Source organism: Carcharodon carcharias, chromosome 19 (genome assembly GCF_017639515.1).
Source record: "Carcharodon carcharias isolate sCarCar2 chromosome 19, sCarCar2.pri, whole genome shotgun sequence".
NCBI classification, from domain to species: domain Eukaryota; kingdom Metazoa; phylum Chordata; class Chondrichthyes; order Lamniformes; family Lamnidae; genus Carcharodon; species Carcharodon carcharias.
In genome coordinates this window covers 15,565,931-15,585,248 of record NC_054485.1, presented here as the reverse complement: position 1 = coordinate 15,585,248, position 19,318 = coordinate 15,565,931, and the positions used below count along the sequence as shown (strand labels likewise).

Below are 19,318 nucleotides of genomic sequence, written 5' to 3'. Positions count from 1 at the left end.
TGTCTAATTGTCTCAATCACTGGCTAGCTGGCCTCAGTCACTGGCTAACTGCTTAAGTCACTGGTTAGCTGTCTCAATTACTGAACAGCTGTCTCAGACACTGGGTAGCTGTCTCAATTTCTGGCTAGCTGTCTCATTCTCTGGCTAGCTGCCAAAGTCACTGGCTAGCAGTCTCAATTACTGGCTAGCTGTCTCATTCTCTGGCTACCTGCCACAGTCACTGGCTAGCTGCCTCCGTCACTGGCTAGCTGTCTCAATCACCGGCTCGTTGGCTCAGTCACTGTCCAGCTGACTCAGTCACTGGATAGCTGTCTCAGCCACTGGCTAGCAGGCCCAGTCACTGTCTAGCTGTCTCAATCACTGGCTAGCTATCTCAATCATTGGCTAGCTATCTCAGTCACTTGCTAGCTGTCTCGATCACTGGCTAGCTGCCTCAGTTAATGGCCAGCTGTCTCAATTAATAGCTAGCTATCTCAGTCACTGGCTAGCTGTCTCAGCCACTGGCTAGTTGTCTCAATCACTCGCTAGCTATCTCAGTCACTGGCTAGCTGTCTCAGCCACTCGCTACCTCTCTCAGCCACTGTCTAATTCTCTCAATTACTGGTTGGCTGCCTCAGTCACTGGCTAACTATCTCAATCACTAGCTAGCTGCCTCAGTCATTGGCTAACTGCATCAGTCACAGGACAGCTGTCTCAATTAATGAATAGCTGTCACAATCACCAACTAGCTGCCTCAGTCACTGTCTAGCTGACTCAGTCACTGACTAACAGTGTCAGTCAATGTCTAGCAGCCTCAGTCACTGTCTAATTGTCTCAATCACTGGCTAGCTGTCCCAGTCAAAGGCTAGCTGTCTCAATCACTGGCTAGCTGCCTCAGTCACTGGCCAGCTGTCTCGATTAATAGCTTGCTATCTCAGTCACTGGCTAGTTGTCTCAGCCACTGGTTAGCTCTCTCAGCCACTGTCTAATTCTCTCAATTACTGGCTAGCTGCCTCAGTCACTGGCTAACTATCTCAATCACTAGCTAGCTGCCTCAGTCATTGGCTAACTGCATCATCAGAGGATAGCTGTCTCAATTAATGACTAGCTGTCACAATCACCGACTAGCTGCGTCAGTCACTGTCTAGCTGACTCAGTCACTGACTAGCAATGTCAGTAAATGTCTAGCAGCCTCAGTCACTGTCCAGTTGTCTCAATCACTGGCTAGTTGCCTCAGTCACTGGCTTGCTGTCTCAGCCACTGGCTAGCTGTCCCAGTCACTGGTTAACCGTCTCAATCACTGGCTAGCTGTCGCAATCACTGGCTAGCTATCTCAGTCACTGGCTAGCTGTCTCTAACACTAGCTAGCTGCCTCAGTGAATGGCTAGCTGTCTCAATTACTGGCTAGCTATCTCAATCACTGGCTAGCTGCCTCAGTAACTGGCTAACTGCCTCAAACACTAGCTGGCTGCCTCAGTCACTGGCTAACTGCATCAGTCACAGGCTAGCTGTCTCAATTACTGAATAGCTGTCTCAGTCACTGACTAGCTGTCTCAATTACTGGCTAGCTGTCTCATTCTCTGGCCAGCTGCCACAGTCAGTGGCTAGCTGTCTCAGTCACTGGCTAGAAGTTTCAATTAATGGTTAGCTGTCTCAGACACTGGCTACCTGCCACAGTCACTGGATAGCTGCCTCCGTCACTGGCTAGCTGTCTCAATCACTGGTTCGTCTACTCAGTCACTGCCCAGCTGACTCAGTCACTGGCTGGCTGTCCCAGCCACTGGCTAGCTGTCAAAGTCACTGGCTAGCTGTCTCAGTCATTGGCTAGCTATCTCAGTCACTGGCTAGCTTTCTCTAACACTGGCTATCTGCCTAAGTCACTGGCTAGCTGTCTCAATTACTGGTTAGCTACCTCAGTCACTGGCTAGCTGTCTCAGCCACTGGCTAGCTGTTTCAGTCACTGTCTAATTGTCTCAATCACTGGCTAGCTGGCCTCAGTCACTGGCTAACTGCTTAAGTCACTGGTTAGCTGTCTCAATTACTGAACAGCTGTCTCAGACACTGGGTAGCTGTCTCAATTTCTGGCTAGCTGTCTCATTCTCTGGCTAGCTGCCAAAGTCACTGGCTAGCAGTCTCAATTACTGGCTAGCTGTCTCATTCTCTGGCTACCTGCCACAGTCACTGGCTAGCTGCCTCCGTCACTGGCTAGCTGTCTCAATCACCGGCTCGTTGGCTCAGTCACTGTCCAGCTGACTCAGTCACTGGATAGCTGTCTCAGCCACTGGCTAGCAGGCCCAGTCACTGTCTAGCTGTCTCAATCACTGGCTAGCTATCTCAATCATTGGCTAGCTATCTCAGTCACTTGCTAGCTGTCTCGATCACTGGCTAGCTGCCTCAGTTAATGGCCAGCTGTCTCAATTAATAGCTAGCTATCTCAGTCACTGGCTAGCTGTCTCAGCCACTGGCTAGTTGTCTCAATCACTCGCTAGCTATCTCAGTCACTGGCTAGCTGTCTCAGCCACTCGCTACCTCTCTCAGCCACTGTCTAATTCTCTCAATTACTGGTTGGCTGCCTCAGTCACTGGCTAACTATCTCAATCACTAGCTAGCTGCCTCAGTCATTGGCTAACTGCATCAGTCACAGGACAGCTGTCTCAATTAATGAATAGCTGTCACAATCACCAACTAGCTGCCTCAGTCACTGTCTAGCTGACTCAGTCACTGACTAACAGTGTCAGTCAATGTCTAGCAGCCTCAGTCACTGTCTAATTGTCTCAATCACTGGCTAGCTGTCCCAGTCAAAGGCTAGCTGTCTCAATCACTGGCTAGCTGCCTCAGTCACTGGCCAGCTGTCTCGATTAATAGCTTGCTATCTCAGTCACTGGCTAGTTGTCTCAGCCACTGGTTAGCTCTCTCAGCCACTGTCTAATTCTCTCAATTACTGGCTAGCTGCCTCAGTCACTGGCTAACTATCTCAATCACTAGCTAGCTGCCTCAGTCATTGGCTAACTGCATCATCAGAGGATAGCTGTCTCAATTAATGACTAGCTGTCACAATCACCGACTAGCTGCGTCAGTCACTGTCTAGCTGACTCAGTCACTGACTAGCAATGTCAGTAAATGTCTAGCAGCCTCAGTCACTGTCCAGTTGTTTCAATCACTGGCTAGCTGTCTCAGTCACTGGCTAGCTGTCTCAGCCACTGGCTAGCTGTCTCAGTCACTGTCTAATGGTCTCAATAACTGGCTAACTGTCTCAATCACTCGCTAGCTGCCTCAGTCACTGGCTAACTGCATCAGGCACAGGCTAGCTGTCTCAATTAATGAATAGCTGTCACACTCACCAGCTAGCCGCCTCAGCCACTGTCTAGTTGTCTCAATCACTGGCTAGCTGCCTCAGTCACTGGCTAGCTGTCTCAGCGAATGGCTAGCTGTCTCAGTCACTGTCTTATTAAATCAATCACTGGCTAGCTGCCTCAGTCACTGGCTAACTGTCTCAATCACTAGCAAGCTGCCTCAGTCACTGGCTAACTGCTTCAGTCACTGGCTAGCTGTATCAATTACTGAATAGCTGTCTCAGACACTGGCTAGCAGTCTCAATTATTGGTTAGCTGTCTCAGTCACTGGCTAGCGGACTCCGTCACTGGCTCGCTGTCTCAATCACTGGATAGTTGTCCAAATCACTGGCTAGCTTTCTCAATCACCGGCTAGATACCTCAGTCACTGTCTAGCTGACTCAGTCACTGGATGGCTGTCTCAATCACTGGCTAGTTGCCTCAGTCACTGGATAGCTATCTCAGTCACTGGCTATCTGTCTCTAACACTGGCTAGCTGTCTCAGTCATTGGCTAGCTATCTCAGTCACTGGTTAGCTGCCTCAGCCAATGGCTAGCTGTCACAGGCACTGGCTAGCTGTCTCAGTCACTGTTTAACTGTCACAATCACTGGCTAGCTGCCTCAGTCATTGGCTAACCGCATCAGTCACTGGCTAGCTGTCTCAATTACTGAATAGCTGTCTCAGACACTGGCTAGCTGTCTCAATCACCGGTTCGCAGGCTCAGTCACTGTCTATCTGACTCAGTCACTGGCTAGCTGTGCCATTCACTGGCTAGCTTTTTCAGTCCTTGGTTAGCTGTCTCAGTCACTGGCTAGTTGCCTTAGTCACTGGCTTGCTGTCCCCATCACTGGCTAGTTGTCTCAATCACTGGCTAGCTGTCTCAGTCACTGGCTAGCTGTCTCAGCGAATGTCTAGCTGTCTCAGTAACTGTCTTATTGTTTCAATCACTGGCTAGCTGCCTCAGTCACTGGCTAACTGTCTCAATCACTAGCAAGCTGCCTCAGTCACTGGCTACTTGCTTCAGTCACTGGCTAGCTGTCTCAATTACTGAATAGCTGTCTCAAACACTGGCTAGCAGTCTCAATTATTGGATAGCTGTCTCAGTCACTGGCTAGCTGCCACAGTCACTGGATAGCGGCCTCCGTCACTGGCTTGCAGTCTCAATCTCTGGATAGTTGTCTGAATCACTGGATAGCTGTCTCAATCACCGGCTAGATACATCAGTCACTGTCTCGCTGACTCAGTCACTGTCTAGCTGTCTCAATCACTGGCTAGTTGCCTCAGTCACTGGATAGCTGTCTCAGTCACTGGCTATCAGTCTCTAACACTGGCTAGCTGTCTCAGTCATTGGCTAGCTGCCTCAGTCACTGGCTAACTGCATCAGTCACTGGCTAGCTGTCTCAATTACTGAATAGCTGTCTCAGACACTGGCTAGCTGTCTCAATCACTGGTTCGCGGGCTCAGTCACTGTCTAGCTGACTCAGTCACTGGCTAGCTGTGCCATTTACTGGCTAGCTTTTTCAGTCGTTGGTTAGCTGTCTCAGTCACTGGATAGTTGCCTTAGTCACTGGCTTGCTGTCCCCATCACTGGCTAGTTGTCCCAATCACTGGCTAGCTGTCTCAGTCACTGGCTAGCTGTCTCAGCGAATGTCTAGCTGTCTCAGTAACTGTCTTATTGTTTCAATCACTGGCTAGCTGCCTCAGTCACTGGCTAACTGTCTCAATCACTAGCAAGCTGCCTCAGTCACTGGCTAACTGCTTCAGTCACTGGCTAGCTGTCTCAATTACTGAATAGCTGTCTCAGACACTGGCTAGCAGTCTCAATTATTGGTTAGCTGTCTCAGTCACTGGCTAGCTGCCACAGTCACTGGCTAGCGGCCTCCGTCACTGGCTCGCTGTCTCAATCACTGGATAGTTGTCCGAATCACTGGCTAGCTTTCTCAATCACCGGCTAGATACCTCAGTCACTGTCTAGCTGACTCAGTCACTGGCTGGCTGTCTCAATCACTGGCTAGCTGCCTCAGTCACTGGATAGCTATCTCAGTCACTGGCTATCTGTCTCTAACACTGGCTAGCTGTCTCAGTCATTGGCTAGCTATCTCAGTCACTGGTTAGCTGCCTCAGCCAATGGCTAGCTGTCACAGGCACTGGCTAGCTGTCTCAGTCACTGTTTAACTTTCACAATCACTGGCTAGCTGCCTCAGTCATTGGCTAACCGCATCAGTCACTGGCTAGCTGTCTCAATTACTGAATAGCTGTCTCAGACACTGGCTAGCTGTCTCAATCACCGGTTCGCATGCTCAGTCACTGTCTATCTGACTCAATCACTGGCTAGCTGTGCCATTCACTGGCTAGCTTTTTCAGTCATTGGTTAGCTGTCTCAGTCACTGGCTAGTTGCCTTAGTCACTGGCTTGCTGTCCCCATCACTGGCTAGTTGTCTCAATCACTGGCTAGCTGTCTCAGTCACTGGCTAGCTGTCTCAGCGAATGTCTAGCTGTCTCAGTAACTGTCTAATTGTCTCAATCACTGGCTAGCTGCCTCAGTCTCTGGCTAACTGTCTCAATCACTAGCAAGCTGCCTCAGTCACTGGCTACTTGCTTCAGTCACTGGCTAGCTGTCTCAATTACTGAATAGCTGAGTCAGACACTGGCTAGCAGTCTCAATTATTGGATAGCTGTCTCAGTCACTGGCTAGCTGCCACAGTCACTGGCTAGCGGCCTCCGTCACTGGCTTGCAGTCTCAATCTCTGGATAGTTGTCTGAATCACTGGATAGCTGTCTCAATCACCGGCTAGATACATCAGTCATTGTCTCGCTGACTCAGTCACTGTCTAGCTGTCTCAATCACTGGCTAGTTGCCTCAGTCACTGGATAGCTGTCTCAGTCACTGGCTATCAGTCTCTAACACTGGCTAGCTGTCTCAGTCATTGGCTAGCTATCTCAGTCACTGGTTAGCTGCCTCAGCCACTGGGTAGCTGTCACAGGCACTGGCTAGCTGTCTCAGTCACTCTCTAACTGTCTCAATCACTGGCTAGCTGCCTCAGTCACTGGCTAACTGTCTCAATCACTAGCAAGCTGCCTCAGTCACTGTCTAGCTGACTCAGTCACTGGCTAGCTGTGCCATTTACTGGCTAGCTTTTTCAGTCGTTGGTTAGCTGTCTCAGTCACTGGCTAGTTGCCTTAGTCACTGGCTTGCTGTCCCCATCACTGGCTAGTTGTCTCAATCACTGGCTAGCTGTCTCAGTCACTGGCTAGCTGTCTCAGCGAATGTCTAGCTGTCTCAGTAACTGTCTAATTGTCTCAATCACTGGCTAGCTGCCTCAGTCACTGGCTAACTGTCTCAATCACTAGCAAGCTGCCTCAGTCACTGGCTACTTGCTTCAGTCACTGGCTAGCTGTCTCAATTACTGAATAGCTGTCTCAGACACTGGCTAGCAGTCTCAATTATTGGATAGCTGTCTCAGTCACTGGCTAGCTGCCACAGTCACTGGCTAGCGGCCTCCGTCACTGGCTTGCAGTCTCAATCTCTGGATAGTTGACTGAATGATTGGCTAGCTGCCTCAATCACCGGCTAGATACATCAGTCACTGTCTCGCTGACTCAGTCACTGTCTAGCTGTCTCAATCACTGGCTAGTTGCCTCAGTCACTGGATAGCTGTCTCAGTCACTGGCTATCAGTCTCTAACACTGGCTAGCTGTCTCAGTCATTGGCTAGCTATCTCAGTCACTGGTTAGCTGCCTCAGCCACTGTCTAGCTGTCACAGGCACTGGCTAGCTGTCTCAGTCACTGTCTAACTATCTCAATCACTGGCTAGCTGCCTCAGTCACTGGCTAACAGCATCAGTCACTGGCTCGCTGTCTCAATTACTGAATAGCTGTCTCAGACACTGGATAGCTGTCTCAATCACTGATTCGCGGGCTCAGTCACTGTCTAGCTGACTCAGTCACTGGCTAGCTGTGCCATTTACTGGCTAGCTTTTTCAGTCGTTGGTTAGCTGTCTCAGTCACTGGCTAGTTGCCTTAGTCACTGGCTTGCTGTCCCCATCACTGGCTAGTTGTCTCAATCACTGGCTAGCTGTCTCAGTCACTGGCTAGCTGTCTCAGCGAATGTCTAGCTGTCTCAGTAACTGTCTAATTGTCTCAATCACTGGCTAGCTGCCTCAATCACTGGCTAACTGTCACAATCACTAGCAAGCTGCCTCAGTCACTGGCTACTTGCTTCAGTCACTGGCTAGCTGTCTCAATTACTGAATAGCTGTCTCAGACACTGGCTAGCAGTCTCAATCACTGGCTAGCTGTCTCAGTCACTGGCTAGCTGTCTCAATTACTGGCTAGCTATCTCAGTCACTGGCTAGCTGTTTCAGCCACTGTCTAGTTGTCTCAATCACTGGCTAACTGTCTCAGTCACTGGCTAGCTGTCTCAGCGAATGGCTAGCTGTCTCAGTCACTGTCTAATTATCTCAATCACTGGCTAGCTGCCTCATTCACTGGCTAACTGTCTCAATCACTGGATGCTGTCTCAGTCACTGTCTAATTATCTCAATCACTGGCTAGCTGCCACATTCACTGGCTAACTGTCTCAATCACTGGCTAACTTCAACAGTCACTGGCTAGCTGCCTCCGTCACTGGCTTGCTGTCTCAATCATTGGATAGTTGTCTCAATCACTGGCTAGCTGTCTCAATCACTGGCTAGATACCTCAGTCACTGTCTAGCTAATCAGTCACTGGCTAGCTGTCTCAATCACTGGCTAGTTGCCTCAGTCACTGGATAGCTGTCTCAATCACTGGCTATCTGTCTCTAACTCTGGCTAGCTGTCTCAGTCATTGGCTAGCTATTTCAGTCACTGGTTAGCTGCCTCAGCCACTGGCTAGCTGTCACAGGCACTGGCTCGCTGTCTCAGTCACTGTCTAACTGTCTTAATCTCTGGCTAGCTGCCTCAGTCACTGGCTAACTGCATCAGTCACTGGCTAGCTGTCTCAATTACTGAATAGCTGTATCAGACACTGGCTAGCTGTCTCAATTAATGGCTATAAGTCTCAAGCTCTGGCTAGCTGCCACAGTCACTGGCTAGCAGTCTCAATTAATGGCTAGCTGTCTCAGTCACTGGCTGTTGCCACAGTAACTGGCTAGCTGCCTATGTCACTGGCTAGGTGTCTCAATCACCGGTTCGCTGGCTCAGTCACTGTCTAGCTGAGTCAGTCACTGGCTAGCTGTGCCATTCACTGGCTAGCCTTTTCAGTCATTGGTTAGCTGTCTCAGTCACTGTCTAGTTGCCTCAGTCACTGATTTGCTGTCTCAGCCACTGGCTAGTTGTCTGCATCACTGGCTAGCTGTCTCAGCGAATGGCTAGCTGCCTCAGTCACTGTCTAATTATCTCAATCACTGGCTAGCTGCCTCAGTAACTGGCTAACTGTCTCAATCACTAGCAGGCTGCCTCAGTCACAGGCTACTTGCTTCAGTCACTGGCTAGCTGTCTCAATTACTGAATAGCTGTCTCAGACACTGGCTAGCAGTCTCAATTATTCGTTAGCTGTCTCAGTCACTGGCTAGCTGCCACAGTCACTGGCTAGCGGCCTCCGTCACTGGCTTGCTGTCTCAATCACTGGATAGTTGTCTGAATCACTGGCTAGCTGTCTCAATCACTGGCTAGATACATCAGTCACTGTCTAGCTGACTCAGTCACTGGCTAGCTGTCTCAATTATTGGTTAGCTGTCTCAGTCACTGGCTAGCTGCCACAGTCACTGGCTAACGGCCTCCATCACTGGCTCGCTGTCTCAATCACTGGATAGTTGTCTGAATCACTGGGTAGCTTTCTCAATCACCGGTTGGATACCTCAGTCACTGTCTAGCTGACTCAGTCGCTGGCTAGCTGTCTCAATCACTGGCTATTTTCCTCAGTCACTGGCTATCTGTCTCTAACACTGGCTAGCTGTCTCAGTCATTGGCTAGCTATCTCAGTCACTGGTTAGGTGCCTCAACCACTGGCTAGCTGTCACAGACACTGGCTAGCTGTCTCAGTCACGGTCTAACTGTCTCAATCACTGGCTAGCTGCCTCAGTCACTGGCTAACTGCATCAGTCACTGGCTAGCTGTCTCAGACACTGGCTAGCTGTCTCAATTACTGGCTAGAAGTCTCAAGCTCTGGCTAACTACCACAGTCACTGGCTAGCTGTCTCAGTCACTGGCTAGCAGTCTCAATTAATGGCTAGCTGTCCCAGTCACTGGCTAGCTGCCACAGTAACAGTCTAGATGCCTCTGTCACTGGCTAGTTGTCTCAATCACCAGTTCACTGGATCAGTCACTGTCTAGCTGACTCAGTCACTGGCTAGCTGTGCCATTCAATGGCTAGCTTTTTCAGTCGTTGGTTAGCTGCCTCAATCACTGGCTAGTTGCCTCAGTCACTGGCTTGCTGTCTCAGCCACTGGCTAGCTGTTCCAGTCACTAGCTAGCTGTCTCAATCACTGGCTAGCTGTCTCAATCACTGGCTAGCTGTCTCAGTCATTGGCTAGCTATCTTAGTCACTGGCTAGCTGTCTCTAACACTGGCTAGCTGCCTCAGCCACTGGCTAGCCGGCTCAATTACTGGCTAGCTATCTCAGTCACTGGCTAGCTGTCTCAGCCACTGGCTAGCTGCCTCAGTCACTGGCTAACTGTCTCAATCACTAGCTAGCTGCCTCAGTCACTGGCTAACTGCATCAGTCACTGGTTAGCTGTCTCAATTACTGAATAGCTGTCTCAGACACTGGCTAGGTGTCTCAATTACTGGCTAGCTGTCTCATTCTCTGGCTAGCTGCCACAGTCACTGGCTAGCTTTCTCAGTCAATTGCTAGCAGTCTCAATTAATGGCTAGCTTTCTCAGACACTGGCTACCTGCCACAGTCACTGGCTGGCTGCCTCCGTCACTGGCTAGCTGTCTCAATCACCGGCTCGCTGGCTCAGTCACTGTCCAGCTGACTAAGTCACTGGCTAGCTGTCTCAGCCACTGGCTAGCAGTCCGAGTCACTGGCTAGCTGTCTCACTCACTGGCTAGCTGTCTCAGTCATTGGCTAGCTAACTCAGTCACTGGCTAGCTGTCTCAATCACTGGCTAGCTGCCTCAGTCACTGGCCAGCTGTCTCAATTAATAGCTAGCTATCTCAGTCAATGTCTAGCAGCCTCAGTCACTGTCTAGTTGTCTCAATCAATGGCTAGCTGTCTCAGTCACTGGCTAGCTATCTCAATTACTGGCTAGCTATCTCAGTCACTGGCTAGCTGTCTCAGCCACTGGCTAGCTGTCTCAGTCACTGTCTAATGGTCTCAATTACTGGCTAACTGTCTCAATCACTAGCTAGCTGCCTCAGTCACTGGCTAACTGCATCAGTCACAGGCTAGCTGTCTCAATTAATGAATAGCTGTCACAATCACCGGCTAGCAGCCTCAGCTACTGTCTAGTTGTCTCAATCACCGAGTAGCTGCCTCAGCCACTGTCTAGTTGTCTCAATCACTGTCTAGCGGACTCACTCACAGGCTAGCTTTCTCAGCCAATGGCTAGCTGTCTCAGTCACTGTCTAATTGTCTCAATAAATGGCTAGCTGCCTCAGTCACTGGCTAACTGTCTCAATCACTAGCAAGCTGCCTCAGTCACTGGCTAACTGCTTCAGTCACTGACTAGCTGTCTCAATTACTGAATAGCTGTCTCAGACACTGGCTAGCAGTCTCAAATTTTGGTTAGCTGTCACAGTCACTGGCTAGCTGTCTCAATCGCTGGCTAGCTGTCTCAGTCATTGGCTAGCTATCTCAGTCACTGGCTAGCTGTCTCAATCACTGGCTAGCTGCCTCAGTTACAGGCCAGCTGTCTCAATTAATAGCTAGCTATCTCAGTCACTGGCTAGCTGTCTCAGCCACTGGCTAGCTGACTCAATCACTCGCTAGCTATCTCAGTCACTGGCTAGCTGTCTCAGCCACTGGTTAGCTCTCTCAGCCACTGTCTAATTCTCTCAATTACTGGCTAGCTGCCTCAGTCACTGGCTATCTATCTCAATCACTAGCTAGCTGCCTCAGTCATTGGCTAACTGCATCAGTCACTGGCTAGCTGTCTCAATTAATGAATAGCTGTCACAATCACCGACTAGCCGCCTCAGTCACTGTCTAGCTGACTCAGTCACTGGCTAGCTGTGTCAGTCAATGTCTAGCAGCCTCAGTCAATGTCTAGTTGTTTCAATCACTGGCTAGCTGTCTCAGTCACTGGCTAGCTGTCTCAATTACTGGCTAGCTATCTCAGTCACTGGCTAGCTGTCTCAGCCACTGGCTAGCTGTCTCAGTCACTGTCTAATGGTCTCAATTACTGGCTAACTGTCTCATTCACTAGCTAGCTGCCTCAGTCACTGGCTAATTGCATCAGTCACAGGCTAGCTGTCTCAATTAATGAATAGCTGTCACAATCACCGGCTAGCTGCCTCAGCCACTGTCTAGGTGTCTCAATCACTGGCTAGCTGTCTCAGTCACTGTCTAGATTTCTCAGCGAATGGCTAGCTGTGTCAGTCACTGTCTAATTATCTCAATCACTGGCTAGCTGCCTCAGTCACTGGCTAGCGGCCTCCGTCACTGGCTTGCTTTCTCAATCACTGGATAGTTGTCTGAATCACTGGCTAGCTGTCTCAATCACCGGCTAGATACCTCAGTCACTGTCTAGCTGACTTAGTCACTGGCTAGCTGTCTCAATCACTGGCTAGTTGCCTCAGTCACTGGATAGCTGTCTCTGTCACTGGCTATCTGTCTCTAACACTGGTTAGCTTTCTCAGTCACTGGCTAGCTGACTCAATCACTCGCTAGCTGACACAGTCACTGGCTAGCTGTCTCAATTACTGGCTAGCTATCTCAGTCACTGGCTAGCTGTCTCAGCGAATGGCTAGCAGTCTCAGTCACTGTCTAATTGTCTCAATTATTGGCTAGCTGCCTCAGTCACTGACTAACTGTCTCAATCACTAGCTAGCTGCCTCAGTCACTGGCTAACTGCATCAGTCACTGGCTAGCTGTCTCAATTACTGAATAGCTGTCTTAGACACTGGCTAGCTGTCTGAATTACTGGCTAGAAGTCTCAAGCTCTGGCTAGCTGCCACAGTTACTGGCTAGCTGTCTCAATCACTGGCTAGCAGTCTCAACTAATGGCTAGCTGTCTCAGTCACTGGCTATCTGCCACAGTAACTGGCTAGCTGCCTCAGTCACTGTCTAGTTGTCTCAATCACTGGCTAGCTGTCTCAGTCACTGGCTAGCTGTCTCAATTACTGGCTAGCTATCTCAGTCCCTGGCTATCTGTCTCAGCCACTGCCTAGCTGTCTCAGTCACTGTCTAATTGTCTCAATTACTGGCTAACTGTCTCAATCACTAGCTAGCTGCCTCAGTCACTGGCTAACTGCATCAGTCACAGGCTAGCTGTCTCAATTAATGAATAGCTGTCACAATCACCGGCTAGCTGCCTCAGCCACTGTCTAGTTGTCTCAATCACAGGCTAGCTGTCTCAGTCACTGTCTAGCTGTCTCAGCGAATGGCTAGCAGTCTCAGTCACTGTCTAATTGTCTCAATCACTGGCTAGCTGCCTCAGTCACTGGCTAACTGTCTCAATCACTAGCAAGCTGCCTCAGTCACTGGCTAACTGCTTCAGTCACTGGCTAGCTGTCTCAATTACAGAATAGCTGTCTCAGACACTGGCTAGCAGTCTCAATTTTTGGTTAGCTGTCACAGTCACTGGCTAGCTGTCTCAATCGCTGGCTAGCTGTCTCAGTCATTGGCTAGCTATCTCAGTCACTGGCTAGCTGTCTCAATCACTGGCTAGCTGCCTCAGTTACAGGCCAGCTGTCTCAATTAATAGCTAGCTATCTCAGTCACTGGCTAGCTGTCTCAGCCACTGGCTAGCTGACTCAATCACTCGCTAGCTATCTCAGTCACTGGCTAGCTGTCTCAGCCACTGGTTAGCTCTCTCAGCCACTGTCTAATTCTCTCAATTACTGGCTAGCTGCCTCAGTCACTGGCTATCTATCTCAATCACTAGCTAGCTGCCTCAGTCATTGGCTAACTGCATCAGTCACTGGCTAGCTGTCTCAATTAATGAATAGCTGTCACAATCACCGACTAGCCGCCTCAGTCACTGTCTAGCTGACTCAGTCACTGGCTAGCTGTGTCAGTCAATGTCTAGCAGCCTCAGTCACTGTCTAGTTGTTTCAATCACTGGCTAGCTGTCTCAGTCACTGGCTAGCTGTCTCAATTACTGGCTAGCTATCTCAGTCACTGGCTAGCTGTCTCAGCCACTGGCTAGCTGTCTCAGTCACTGTCTAATGGTCTCAATTACTGGCTAACTGTCTCATTCACTAGCTAGCTGCCTCAGTCACTGGCTAATTGCATCAGTCACAGGCTAGCTGTCTCAATTAATGAATAGCTGTCACAATCACCGGCTAGCTGCCTCAGCCACTGTCTAGGTGTCTCAATCACTGGCTAGCTGTCTCAGTCACTGTCTAGATTTCTCAGCGAATGGCTAGCTGTGTCAGTCACTGTCTAATTATCTCAATCACTGGCTAGCTGCCTCAGTCACTGGCTAACTGTTTCAATCACTAGCAAGCTGCCTCAGTCACTGGCTAACTGCTTCAGTCACTGGCTAGCTGACTCAATTACTGAATAGCTGTCTCAGACACTGGCTAGCAGTCTCAATTATTGGTTAGCTGTCTCAGTCACTGGCTAGCTGCCACAGTCACTGGCTAGCGGCCTCCGTCACTGGCTTGCTTTCTCAATCACTGGATAGTTGTCTGAATCACTGGCTAGCTGTCTCAATCACCGGCTAGATACCTCAGTCACTGTCTAGCTGACTTAGTCACTGGCTAGCTGTCTCAATCACTGGCTAGTTGCCTCAGTCACTGGATAGCTGTCTCTGTCACTGGCTATCTGTCTCTAACACTGGTTAGCTTTCTCAGTCACTGGCTAGCTGACTCAATCACTCGCTAGCTGACACAGTCACTGGCTAGCTGTCTCAATTACTGGCTAGCTATCTCAGTCACTGGCTAGCTGTCTCAGCGAATGGCTAGCAGTCTCAGTCACTGTCTAATTGTCTCAATTATTGGCTAGCTGCCTCAGTCACTGACTAACTGTCTCAATCACTAGCTAGCTGCCTCAGTCACTGGCTAACTGCATCAGTCACTGGCTAGCTGTCTCAATTACTGAATAGCTGTCTTAGACACTGGCTAGCTGTCTGAATTACTGGCTAGAAGTCTCAAGCTCTGGCTAGCTGCCACAGTTACTGGCTAGCTGTCTCAATCACTGGCTAGCAGTCTCAACTAATGGCTAGCTGTCTCAGTCACTGGCTATCTGCCACAGTAACTGGCTAGCTGCCTCAGTCACTGTCTAGTTGTCTCAATCACTGGCTAGCTGTCTCAGTCACTGGCTAGCTGTCTCAATTACTGGCTAGCTATCTCAGTCCCTGGCTATCTGTCTCAGCCACTGCCTAGCTGTCTCAGTCACTGTCTAATTGTCTCAATTACTGGCTAACTGTCTCAATCACTAGCTAGCTGCCTCAGTCACTGGCTAACTGCATCAGTCACAGGCTAGCTGTCTCAATTAATGAATAGCTGTCACAATCACCGGCTAGCTGCCTCAGCCACTGTCTAGTTGTCTCAATCACAGGCTAGCTGTCTCAGTCACTGTCTAGCTGTCTCAGCGAATGGCTAGCAGTCTCAGTCACTGTCTAATTGTCTCAATCACTGGCTAGCTGCCTCAGTCACTGGCTAACTGTCTCAATCACTAGCAAGCTGCCTCAGTCACTGGCTAACTGCTTCAGTCACTGGCTAGCTGTCTCAATTACTGAATAGCTGTCTCCGACACTGGCTAGCAGTCTCAATTATTGGTTAGCTGTCTCAGTCACTGGCGAGCTGTCACAGTCACTGGCTAGCTGTCTCAATTGCTGGCTAGCTGTCTCAGTCATTGCCTAGCTATCTCAGTCACTGGCTAGCTGTCTCAATCACTGGCTAGCTGCCTCAGTTACAGGCCAGCTGTCTCAATTAATAGCTAGCTATCTCAGTCACTGGCTAGCTGTCTCAGATACTGGCTAGCTAACTCAATCACTCGCCAGCTATCTCAGTCACTGGCTAGCTGTCTCAGCCACTGGTTAGCTCTCTCAGCCACTGTCTAATTCTCTCAATTACGGGCTAGCTGCCTCAGTCACTGGCTATCTATCTCAATCACTAGCTAGCTGCCTCAGTCATTGGCTAACTACATCAGTCACAGGCTAGCTGTCTCAATTAATGAATAGCTGTCACAATCACCGACTAGCCGCCTCAGTCACTGTCTAGCTGACTCAGTCACTGGCTAGCTGTGTCAGTCAATGTCTAGCAGCCTCAGTCACTGTCTAGTTGTTTCAATCACTGGCTAGCTGTCTCAGTCACTGGCTAGCTGTCTCAATTACTGGCTAGCTATCTCAGTCACTGGCTAGCTGTCTCAGCCACTGGCTAGCTGTCTCAGTCACTGTCTAATGGTCTCAATTACTGGCTAACTGTCTCATTCACTAGCTAGCTGCCTCAGTCACTGGCTAATTGCATCAGTCACAGGCTAGCTGTCTCAATTAATGAATAGCTGTCACAATCACCGGCTAGCTGCCTCAGCCACTGTCTAGGTGTCTCAATCACTGGCTAGCTGTCTCAGCCACTGTCTAGATTTCTCAGCGAATGGCTAGCTGTGTCAGTCACTGTCTAATTATCTCAATCACTGGCTAGCTGCCTCAGTCACTGGCTAACTGTTTCAATCACTAGCAAGCTGCCTCAGTCACTGGCTAACTGCTTCAGTCACTGGCTAGCTGACTCAATTACTGAATAGCTGTCTCAGACACTGGCTAGCAGTCTCAATTATTGGTTAGCTGTCTCAGTCACTGGCTAGCTGCCACAGTCACTGGCTAGCAGCCTCCGTCACTGGCTTGCTTTGTCAATCACTGGATAGTTGTCTGAATCACTGGCTAGCTGTCTCAATCACCGGCTAGATACCTCAGTCACTGTCTAGCTGACTTAGTCACTGGCTAGCTGTCTCAATCACTGGCTAGTTGCCTCAGTCACTGGATAGCTGTCTCTGTCACTGGCTATCTGTCTCTAACACTGGTTAGCTTTCTCAGTCACTGGCTAGCTGACTCAATCACTCGCTAGCTGACACAGTCACTGGCTAGCTGTCTCAATTACTGGCTAGCTATCTCAGTCACTGGCTAGCTGTCTCAGCGAATGGCTAGCTGTCTCAGTCACTGTCTAATTGTCTCAATTATTGGCTAGCTGCCTCAGTCACTGGCTAACTGTCTCAATCACTAGCTAGCTGCCTCAGTCACTGGCTAACTGCATCAGTCACTGGCTAGCTGTCTCAATTACTGAATAGCTGTCTTAGACACTGGCTAGCTTTCTCAATTACTGGCTAGAAGTCTCAAGCTCTGGCTAGCTGCCACAGTTACTGGCTAGCTGTCTCAATCACTGGCTAGCAGTCTCAACTAATGGCTAGCTGTCTCAGTCACTGGCTATCTGCCACAGTAACTGGCTAGCTGCCTCTGTCACTGGCTAGGTGTCTCAATCACCGGTTCGCTGGCTCAGTCACTGTCTAGCTGACTCAGTCACTGGCTAGCTGTGCCATTCACTGGCTAGCATTTTCAGTCGTTGGTTAGCTGTCTCAGTCACTGGCTAGTTGACTCAGTCACTGGCTTGCTTTCTCAGCCAATGGCAAGCTGTCTCCGTCACTGTCCAATTGTCTCAATCATTGGCTAGCTGCCTCAGTCACTGGCTAACTGTCTCAATCACCATCAAGCTGCCTCAGTCACTGGCTAACTGCTTCAGTCACTGGCAAGCTGTTTCAATTACTGAATAGCTGTCTCAGACACTGGCTAGCTGTCTCAATTATTGGTTAGCTGTCTCAGTCACTGGCTAGCTGCCACAGTCACTGGCTAGCGGCCTCCGTCACTGGCTCGCTGTCTCAATCACTGGATAGTTGTCTCAATCACCGGCTAGATACCTCAGTCACTGTCTAGCTGACTCAGTCTCTGGCTAGCTGTCTCAATCACTGGCTAGTTGCCTCAGTCACTGGATAGCTGTCTCAGTCACTGGCGATCTGTCTCTAACACTGGCTAGCTGTCTCAGTCATTGGCTAGCTATCTCAGTCACTGGTTAGCTGCCTCAGCCACTGGCTAGCTGTCACAGGCAATCTCAAGCTGTCTCAGTCACTGTCTAACTGTTTCAATCACTGGCTAGCTGCCTCAGTCACTGGCTAACTGCATCAGTCACTGGCTTGCTGTCTCAGCCACTGGCTAGCTGTCCCAGTCACTGGCTAGCTGTCTCAATCACTGTTTAGCTGTCTCAATCACTGGCAAGCTGTCTCAGTCATTGGATAGCTATCTCAGTCATTGGCTAGCTGCCTCTAACACTGGCTAACTGCCTCAGCCACTGGCTAGCTGTCTCAATTAATGGCTAGCTATCTCAGTCACTGGCTAGCTGCCTCAGCCACTGGCTAGCTGCCTCAGTCACTGGCTAACTGTCTCAATCACTAGCTAGCTGCCTCAGCCACTGGCTAACTGCATCAGTCACTGGCTAGCTGTCTCAATTACTGAATAGCTGTCTCAGACAATGGCTAGCTGTCTCAATTACTGGCTAGCTGTCTCATTCTCTGGCCAGCTGTCACAGTCACTGGCTAACTGTCTCAGCCACTGGCTAGCAGTCTCAATTAATGGCTAGCTTTCACAGACACTGGCTACCTGCCACAGTCACTCGATAGCTGCGTCTGGCACTATCTAGCTGTCTCAATCACCGGCTCGCTGGCTCAGAAACTGTCCAGCTGACTCAGTCACTGGCTAACTGTCTCAATCACCATCAAGCTGCCTCAGTCACTGGCTAACTGCTTCAGTCACTGGCTAGCTGTTTCAATTACTGAATAGCTGTCTCAGACACTGGCTAGCTGTCTCAATTATTGGTTAGCTGTCTCAGTCACTGGCTAGCTGCCACAGTCACTGGCTAGCGGCCTCCGTCACTGGCTCGCTGTCTCAATCACTGGATAGTTGTCTCAATCACCGGCCAGATACCTCAGTCACTGTCTAGCTGACTCAGTCTCTGGATAGCTGTCTCAATCACTGGCTAGTTGCCTCAGTCACTGGATAGCTGTCTCAGTCACTGGCGATCTGTCTCTAACACTGGCTAGCTGTCTCAGTCATTGGCTAGCTATCTCAGTCACTGGTTAGCTGCCTCAGCCACTGGCTAGCTGTCACAGGCAATCTCAAGCTGTCTCAGTCACTGTCTAACTGTTTCAATCACTGGCTAGCTGCCTCAGTCACTGGCTAACTGCATCAGTCACTGGCTTGCTGTCTCAGCCACTGGCTAGCTGTCCCAGTCACTGGCTAGCTGTCTCAATCACTGTTTAGCTGTCTCAATCACTGGCAAGCTGTCTCAGTCATTGGATAGCTATCTCAGTCATTGGCTAGCTGTCTCTAACACTGGCTAACTGCCTCAGCCACTGGCTAGCTGTCTCAATTAATGGCTAGCTATCTCAGTCACTGGCTAGCTGCCTCAGTCACTGGCTAACTGTCTCAATCACTAGCTAGCTGCCTCAGCCACTGGCTAACTGCATCAGTCACTGGCTAGCTGTCTCAATTACTGAATAGCTGTCTCAGACAATGGCTAGCTGTCTCAATTACTGGCTAGCTGTCTCATTCTCTGGCCAGCTGTCACAGTCACTGGCTAACTGTCTCAGCCACTGGCTAGCAGTCTCAATTAATGGCTAGCTTTCACAGACACTGGCTACCTGCCACAGTCACTCGATAGCTGCGTCTGGCACTATCTAGCTGTCTCAATCACCGGCTCGCTGGCTCAGAAACTGTCCAGCTGACTCAGTCACTGGCTAGCTGTCTCAGCCACTGGCTAGCAGTCCCAGTCACTGGCTAGCTGTATCAATCACTGGCTAGCTGTCTCAGTCATTGGCTAGCTATCTCAGTCACTGGCTAGCTGTCTCAATCACTGGCTAGCTGCCTCAGTCACT

General features: G+C 49.9%; 1 protein-coding gene across 1 annotated transcript in view; it reads right to left on the bottom strand.

Moving 5' to 3' along the window:
* LOC121291367 (parkin coregulated gene protein homolog) overlaps nt 1-19,318 on the bottom strand; it is a 982,704-nt gene that overhangs the window by 523,511 nt on the left and 439,875 nt on the right. The gene's annotated exons all lie outside the window — the stretch shown is intronic.